This window comes from Peromyscus maniculatus, chromosome 14, assembly GCF_049852395.1.
Source record: "Peromyscus maniculatus bairdii isolate BWxNUB_F1_BW_parent chromosome 14, HU_Pman_BW_mat_3.1, whole genome shotgun sequence".
In the NCBI taxonomy this organism is placed as follows: Eukaryota; Metazoa; Chordata; class Mammalia; order Rodentia; family Cricetidae; genus Peromyscus; species Peromyscus maniculatus.
Window position 1 is genome coordinate 72,683,282 of NC_134865.1, and position 9,373 is coordinate 72,692,654.

The 9,373-nt window shown below is 36.7% G+C and overlaps 1 protein-coding gene and 1 pseudogene across 7 annotated transcripts in view; one reads left to right on the forward strand and one right to left on the reverse strand.

Moving 5' to 3' along the window:
• LOC102913133 (cation channel sperm-associated auxiliary subunit beta-like) overlaps nucleotides 1-2,567 on the reverse strand; it is a 185,650-nt gene extending 183,083 nt beyond the window's left edge. For 3 of the 7 annotated variants that reach the window (XM_076551270.1, XM_076551274.1, XM_076551271.1), the window contains exon 1: nucleotides 2,367-2,532. The gene's annotated coding sequence lies outside the window, so the exon portion shown is untranslated. Of the gene's footprint in view, nucleotides 1-2,366 lie in introns of all 7 variants that reach the window. The other 4 variants (XM_076551272.1, XM_076551273.1, XM_076551269.1 and 1 more) reach the window with 3 other exon arrangements.
• Nucleotides 2,568-6,882: 4,315 nt separating this feature from the next.
• Nucleotides 6,883-7,777, forward strand: LOC102912822 (protein disulfide-isomerase TMX3 pseudogene; annotated as a pseudogene).
• Nucleotides 7,778-9,373: the final 1,596 nt, after the last annotated feature.

Consider the following 9,373-nt stretch of genomic DNA (forward strand, 5'->3'; position numbering starts at 1 on the left):
CTCTTTCATTTACTTGTCTGATTTTTAAAGGGAGAGAGGCTAAAAAAGGCATGGAGTTGGGTAGAGAGATGAGACAGATTAAGGAGGAGATGTGGGGGAGGGGAAACTGTGATCATAATATTTTGTATGAAAACATTTTTTTATTTAAAAATATTCCATGTTTTCAGTCACCTTAAGAAACAAGTTGTCACAGGGAAGAGGAAATAACTAGTATGATAAAGTATACCAGCATGGTGATTGCTCAGTTATGTTTTTTATAAGAATAATTTGAGTGTTAAGTTGAGATATGATCATTGTTTAATTTAGAAAACAATGCTCTTATCAAAATCTTGTATTACTTACCTAAACATTCAAATTAAATGATATAACACCATTAGAATCCATAAGCTCATTAGTTTAATAGAAATGCATTGTACTCTAACTCTCCAGTTTGGTTGACCTATATTATTGTTATCCCCAATATTTCTCTAATTCTTTTTATTAAGTAGGCATAAAATTGTGGCTTTATTTTATTTTTTTTTGAAATTTTTTATTTTTTTAAGTGCATTGGTGTTTTGTGGTTGGTGTTGGCTCCCCTGGAACTGGAGTCACAGACAGCTGTGAACCACCATGTGAAAGCTGGGAACTGAACCAGGGTCCTCTGGAATAGCAGTCAGTGCTCTTAACCACTGAGCCATCTCTCCAGTCCCTGTTATTTTAATTTGATAGAATTAGGGTATGGTTTATCTTTGACCAAAAAACGAAGAACTTAATGTGAAAGATTTTAAACACTCAGGGAGGAAACAGGTTTGAGAGAGTTAATTCAAGAGGGACACAGCAGAAGTGGTCTCAGGTTCCCTATGATTCTGTTACTAACTGCATACCCCCTTTTTTCAGGATTCAACCTTATTTACTCACTCTTTTAGTTTAGTGACAGAATACACTTTAGGGTCCATGGTGGTTTGAATGATTTGCCCCTTATAGTCTCAGAAATTTGAACACTTAGTCCTCAATTGATGGCACTGTTTAAGAGGTTTATGTTGGAGGAAGTATGTCACTCAAGTCAGGCTTTGAGAGTTCAATCTTTCTCTTTTATGCTTGCAGGTCAAGATGTGAGCCCCCAGCTTCTTGCTCTTGCCCTATACTCTCGCTCTGCCATCATAGTGTCTAATCCTCTGGAACTAGAAGCCCAAATACACTCTTTCTTCTGTAAGTTGCTTTGGCAATAGCATTTTATCACAGCAATAAAAAAGTAACTAATAAAAGCATGTTTCAAGATCATTACTACCTAGTGACAGATTAGCTTAGAAACTTGATCTTTGGACTCAACAGATTCATTCAACACATGAAGATACCACAAAACAACAAAATTCAAGTGTATCAGGAATAATTATATTTCACCTGTTATTAAACTGGTGACACATATTTTTATCTCATTTTTCCTTCAATATAACAATTTTTCCTAAGTTGATATTCCCCTTTTTCAACTGGCACCTCGTATCTAGAGAGATTTTTAGCTTGAGTGAATCTTGAACAATTGAAATTTTTTTCAGTTAGTTGTGTCTCTAAGTTCATACTTTTCAGTATTAATAGTAATACTGAGTATTACTATTAATATTAATTCAGAGTAATATCACAGTTATTCTACACTGTCTGTGCTTATATCTGACAGCTTCTTTACAGTGAAGTATTTTATTACCTCTACAACATCTTTCTTCAGTTACATAATTTCAACTTAATAAACTTATTAAATTCAGATGTCTCATCTTATCAGAGTCAAATTTGGAATCTACAGAACAGTAAATGGCATGTCTTTTACTTTTTTTTTCATTAACAGTTAAACTGACAACAGTTAGGACTCTAGTTACCCATACCTTTAATTATTATGGGCTTTACATACCTGTCTATGACAAACCAGACATTTGGAATTTCCCTCTTCTCTGGCACCAAACACTGCAAATTGTATCAAAGATGGATCCTACCTTCTCCCCACCCAGTTCATCTGTAACTCTTCCATTGTCATAGAAAAGTGATTACACTAAATTAAGATTATAGCAGGGAGCTTATTTTAATATTCATTATTATAATTATCTCTAATTCCTCCCCGGTTGCCTTTCCTTTTTATATTTTACTCCTGTTTCTTCTGTGTAGAGTCTACACTGTAGACTGCAGAGACAGTATCAAGAACTGAATTTACACAACTGTCTGGGACAGTGTGTTTGAGGTGTTTCTCTTCTGTGACAACAAACATTGTGAATTCAACTAAAGAACAAGCCTATCTTCTCCCCATTTGTCTCATTTGTAGCTATTTGACTGTCACAGAAAAGTGATTACATCAATTAATATTATTGCAGGAAGCTTATTTTAGTATTCATTACTATATTTACCTTTAATTGTATGTCTCCCTTGTTGTCTTTTGTTTTATTGTTTACATTTTAGCCTTGTTTCTTCTGTATAGATTAAAGATCCAACTATCAAGAGCTGAGTTTTCACAGTTGACTGTCTTAGCTGATTTTTACAGTTGACTCCCTTAACAGTCCACTTAACTTTGGTAACAGCCAATCAGCTGCTACTAAGTACAGAAGCCTGCTAAGAAAAATCTAAAGGATAGGCAGTTGGAATTTCCAACTAACTGCCTCCATCAAGAGTACAGCATATTTTCTTTGAAAATCTGAGAAGTAGTAGTTTTCCAAACCTATCATCTTTAATATAATATCCATTTTATAGTGTTCAGATGCTTATTTGAGTACATAAGTGAAAACATAACAGTCAAAATGTCATCCTGTCTCTGTACATTGACACTCAAGGCAACCTGTCATAAAAAGCTTCACACTAGTCTTGAAAAATAAATAGGACTTAAAAGGTATGACTGAAAACTGATCTTACTGCAAGATAAACAAGTAAACTCACAGGGTGCAAAGGTTACAAAGAGCTGTGTGTGCATAGAATTTGCTAATTTTCTCCCATATTCACTGCTGTGTGGATGCTCTTTGTTGGGTGTCAGACTCAGGTTGCCAGAATCAATCTGAACGACTTCCCCAGTACCAAATAGTCACAAATGAATGTAAAGCTAGCAAGTAATGTTGTAATGATGCTAGTTAATTCCATTTTATATCCATGCTGTTTTTCAAAAGAGGCTTCACATGGCCTCAGTTTTGTATACCTATCACAGAAGTAAACTGGTCACAGTTTAATGTATTCTAGGGAAAGCCTGTGTAAGAAATATTCTTTTCTTCTTCTCTGGTGACCTTCAGTGAAAGAAGTTAGTCCTCTATCTGAAAGAAAGTGCAGAACACAACAAAGTATTATTAATATTATTAGTACACAATAAAGTATTATTATTTAGTAGTAATAACTCCTTTCCCAGACACTGGAGACTCCTTTTTGTTGTAGGTTGTTTCTTGCAATAAAAGATGGTAAATATTTTTTCCAGGTAGGGGCTCTCACTGAACCCTGGAGCTCACAGATTAACTAGACTGAGTGGCCAATAGGATCTATCTGCCTGTTGCTGCCTTCCCAGTGACATTTTATAATGGTCCTGGAGACTAGAACTCAGGGTCTTGTGCTTTTCTGACAAGCACTCTATTGAATGAACTATTTCCCAACAGCCCCCCTCCCATTGTTCGATGCTAAGTGGAGATGTCTTTTTCTAACAATGAAACAAAATTATATCATTTCATGCCTACAGATAATAATGATCCCTGTACATCTACTCAGTGACTGCTTATGTTTCCTCAGTGGTTGTAGGAATCAAGATCTAATAAAATCTATACTTTGCTCCTGGTTGATGTGTAGTTATAATCATGTATCACTTCATGGTAGTGGTGCATCCTAGAAATGTGTCCTTAGGTGACTTCATCCTTGAGCAAATAACATAGAGAACTTACACAAACTTACATTGTAGAAGACAATCTTAAGTGTGGCCTCCTGATGTAATCAAGATACAGTGTAAGCACAAGCTGAATTAGACTTCTGTGAGCATATTGCAGCCTACTATTACACAAATAACTTTCATTGCTAAGTAGGAGTACACACTAATAGAATAATAAACAGTTATAATATAGTAAATACACAAACCAGTCATGTAATCACCTATTGTCACCATTAAGTATTACATTCTATCCATAAGTGTAGGTGCTGTACTACATGACTGATAGCATGGAGGGTTTGGCTACACCATCATCATCACCAACATTGATAATATATGGTGTTATAATATTAAATCAACTATAATATAAGTAGCCTACAAGAATCTTTCAGTCCCATTATAGTGTTATAGAACACTGTCATCCATACCGCCCATTATTGAGTGTGACACTGAAAGGTGTCATGTGTCTGTACTTTTCAAGAATTTAAATCTGTAAGCAGATCATTTTCCTCCCTCCAATCATTGTCTCGATTTTCCCTTGTACCTGACTAGTTGAAGAAGCAATTATCTCTGTTTTCATAGTCTAGATTTTGATGATTGTACAGTTTTGATGCAGATGATTTTATAATAACAACATATTTTTATACCATAAGGCTATCATATTTATTCAGTAAATTGTTGGAGATTTAGAAGGTTGATGGTTTTCTTATTACTTTTTTATTGCTGTGATAAGATACCATGACCAAGGCAACTTATAAAAGAAAGCATTTAATTTGAGACTCATGATCCATGACCATCATGGCAGGAAGTGTGGCAACAAGCAGGCAGGCATAGTGTTGAGCAATAAATTAGGGCTTACATCTTATCCACAAGTACTAGACAGAGAGAGATAATTGGGAATTGTATGGGCTTTTGAAACCTCAAAGCCCAAACCCAGTGACACACCTCCTCCAACATGACCACACCTCCAAATACTTCCCAAACAGTTCCACCAACTGGGGACTCAAGTATTAAGACATATAATCTATAGAGAAACCAACACAATTTCTTCCTTCTCTCTTTCCCCCCTTACCTCCCTTCTTCCTTCCTTCCTTCCTTCCTGAGTGTGGGATGACTCTATTAGTAAGCATATGATGTCAAGAAGCTTTTCTGTTTCATTCTGTAGCAGTTACTTATTGGCTAGATGGATTGAACTCATCAGTGGTTATAGGACAGTGATATTTTATAATATCTTTTCACTGCTCTCTCTTTCTTAATCTCTCTCTCTCTCTCTCTCTCTCTCTCTCTCTCTCTCTCTCTCTCTCACACACACACACACACACACACACACACTCGGGATTTTCCTACAGTCTTAGCTGACCTCAAACATGCCATGCTATCGTCCTGTGTCAGCCTCTTGTGTGCTGGGATTACAGGAATGTGCTACCATGCTTGACCTCTGAGTACAACTATTTCTATGGAGATAAAATTTGCTTCATGCACTATGAATTTGGTCACCCAGAGGTACTGTGCTTAAGGAAAGACAAAAGAAATACTTCGTTCCTTTCCTTCAGTAGGTGGTAGCCATAATTTTGGTTATAGGTCCATAAGTCTACCACCTTAATTTCCTTGTAGTTCAAAAGAAATTAGGAAACAAAGGTTAGTAAAGGAAAATGTATTATTTACAACTTAGTCTAACTTCAGGGTGGAAGACTCCTAATGTCTGTTTTTCCTGCACCACTGTCAGAATCCCAAACACTTGATGAAACAAATGCCAGAAAGTGTGCATATATTAATTTAACTGGATAAGTTTTTAAAATTGTGATAAGTCTATCTCTTCCCATGAGGCAAAGTCCTCCTTTGCTCCAGAGCTTTGTAACACACACACACACACACACACACACACACACACACACACACACACACACACACACACTCGGCCAGCATGGGGTTACTGAGGAAATCTTAATTTGGGATTCCAATGTTTTATGGAATCTAGTTCAGCTAGGCCATTGTTTTTTCTTTAATAAACACACAAGGCAAGGACAAATGGTTCAGTGGTTCAGAATGCTTGTTTCCTTTCTAAAAGACCTAAGTCTGGTTCCCAGGACCCACCTCAGACTGCTCAACATTATCCGTAACTCTAGCTCTAGGGGATTGATGCCCTCTTCTGGACTATGCTGTCATCCATACTCACAAATGCATATAGTCACACAGAGACATACATTCTCTTAATATTTTTTTTCAACAGAGTTTCTCTATGTAGCTTTGGCTGTCCTAGAACTCACTCATTAGACCACGCTGGCTTTGAACTCACAGAGCTCCAACTGCCTCTGGCTCCTGAGTGCTGGCATTAAAGGCATGTGCCACCAACACTTGGCTTTAAAATAAAAATTTTAATAAACATATAAAACTCCTTAGGAGACAAATGGTAGCTACCTATAATGGAATTTCTTCATATATTCTAAAAAAAGCCATAAAGACAATAAAATAATCTGTAACAACCAAGAGACAAAAATTACTAACATGTTCAACTTACACAAAAGCTTACATCTAAAACTGAAGTACCAGCTCCATTGTCCACACAAAACAATGTCCTTAGCTAAGGACAGCATGCTACCAAGGCAGCTGGAGTCCCACAGTGATGAGACTCACAGCATTTCCTCAAGTAGATTTCTGCCTAAGAGGGGATAGTCTAAGCAAAGCTGAAACATAGAAGAGTTGAACATTCAGCCTTGAAAATATTTGTGAAGTTTAAGAAGGCATCATTATAAAGAAAAGTTAGCTGCTCTTGAAGGAGAAGAGATTCTCAGATATTTGCTTTCCTTGGCTTGCTTAGCCCACCTTCTTAGAGGACTCAGGACCATCAGTCCAGATATGACCCCACCCACCATGGGTTGGGCCCTCCCCCATTGATCACTACTTGGGAAAATGCCTTACAAAACCAGCCAGTACAGTTCTACATAAATCATTTAAAGAAAATTGGAAAGATGGCATGCAGCTTGTTGATACATTGTTTCAGAGTTTGGATTTTGGAGTTATCCAACAATAAGCTATTAAATCGAGACTTGATATAAAATTACAAAGGACCATGGAGTAAAGATGATATATTATTGAGTTTGCTCACAGAGTGGGATACTGATTCAGTCACTTCCACATCAGCAAATGTTTGTCCTTGTGTCAAAGACACATCATATGTTTTTGGTGTATATTGGTGGGAGAATCACGTTTGAAAGAGAAATACATAGATGTTGTTTGGGAGTTAATTGTGTTTGCATATTTCTGTCTCAGAAGTTCCCGAGTTTGTGGCACTGAAATAGATGGCTGCTGTGATTTTTTACCCTGTATACAATGAGTATGAAGATGGACCCCATCTATCAGCGGGGATTTTACTTGATTCTAGAACTACCTAACTATGGATGGCTTCCTCCTGTATGATCTTGGAGACTTGGGAAAGCATATGGTCATTGTAGTAATTGATAAGAAAAATATCAATATATTTTTATATACCATACTAAATTCAGTTATTCAGGAAGATGTTAGAGATAACAGAGAACACTTCCATAGAGGTTTTTAGTTTGGTTATATGGGTGGAAATGACTAAATATCACCTTGCTCTAGGGTGAAATGACAAGACAATCCCAACTGCAGTTGTACTGAACACTTCAAACCAACAATACTTTTTGCGACATAGGCATGGTAAGGAAGTCAGTGACAGGGTCCAGTTCATTAAGAGCATTTTGGACAGTTACAGCACCAGTCCAAGGAAGGGATAGCATTTTGCAGAGATTGAAAACAATAGTATGTGTTGCCAAATCTTCAATTGCATCTGTATTCAAGAGTTGTCCATTTATGGGCTGCGTTCTCTTTTGCTTGCCACTGGGTGTCATCAGCATCATGTGCTAGGGAATGTATACAGCAAATACAGGGGGAAGGCTGATAGGAGAGTGATGTGAAGTATCTGTCTAAAGGCTTAGTGAAAAGCTAGGAACACATGGAAGAGGGAAAATAAAACAGTCACGCAGTGGAGGACCTCTATTGCAGAGTCCAAGGATATATTAGATGAGAAGCAAGATTGAGTCTTTACAGACATGAAATATTGATAGGATTTCAAATTATTAGAGTCTATTTATTGAATTTAAACATTTAGTCATGAACTATTTACAGAAGAGCTCAAGGCCAGACTGGTCTACAAAGTTACTTCCAGGACAGGCAAGGCTATATATAGAGACCCTGTCTCATAAAAGAAAATAATAGTAATGATAATAATAATAATATAGAAGTGTGATTTATAGAATAGTATTTACACCCACAATATCAATTCTCCTATATTTGAGATAAAATTTATATAAAAAATCAAGTCTTTAAAATTTAGGCACTTGAAAAAACGAATCCAGTAACTTTTCCCACGAGTCAAATTTAAGATCTTGAGGTTAAAAATGGTGTGATTTTTTTAATAGCATGTAGTGCTTATCTTACTAGTTGTTTTAAAAGGAGAGTGGTTAATTTTTAACTTTATACTTAGTTTTATTGTTATAATATTGGCATATGGACCCACAAAATGAGGGAATAGTCCTGTGACTGATCTTTGTAAAATGACTAGGATATACAAGGAGTGGCAGCTTTAGCTCGTGTCTTTGTAGCACTCAGCCGTCAGATCGTTCAGTACTGCAGGAAGGAGAGGTCCCTTTAGTCCACTGCCTTAGCCAAAACAGCCTAGTATTTTGTTGCACTTCACTTTTATTTTAAATATTGACATTACTTCTAAAATTTCCATGAATAAAAAGGGATATATATATATATATATATATATATATATATATATATATATTTATAAATGTGTGGGTATATAGATGTTATATTAGTTAGTGTTTCTATTGCTGTGAAAAGACACCATGACCATGGCAACTCTTATAAAGGAAATATTTAATTGAGGTGGTAGCTTACAGTTTCAGAGGTTTAGTCCATTATCATCACAGTGAGGAGCATGGTGGCATGCAGGCAGACATGCTGCTGGAGAAGGAGCTGTACATGCGGATATGCAGGCAACAAGGAATAGACTGTCTTGTTGAGCATGGCTCAAGCATATATGAGACCTCAAGGTCTGCCTCCACAGTGACACATTTCCTCCAATAAGGCCACACCTACCCCAACAAAACCATACCTCCTAATAGTGCCACTCTCTTTGGGGGCCATTTTCTCTTAAACCACCACAATCTACTCCCTGGTTCCAAAAGGCTTGTAGACCTATCATAATTCAAAAATGCATTCAGTCCAACTTTGAAAGTCCCCATAGTCATCTGTAACAGTCTCATGCTTGTTTTAAAGTCCAAAGTCTCTTCTCAGACTGATGGTAATCTCTTAACTGTAATCCCCCTGTAAAATCAAAATGAAAAACTAGATCACATACTTCCAATATATAATGGCACAGGATCTACATGACAGTTCCAAAACATAGGTCAGTGAGGAAATACTGGACCAAAGCAAGACTGAAAACTAGCTGGGCAAACTCCAAACTTTGTGTCTCCATGTCTGATGCCAAAATGC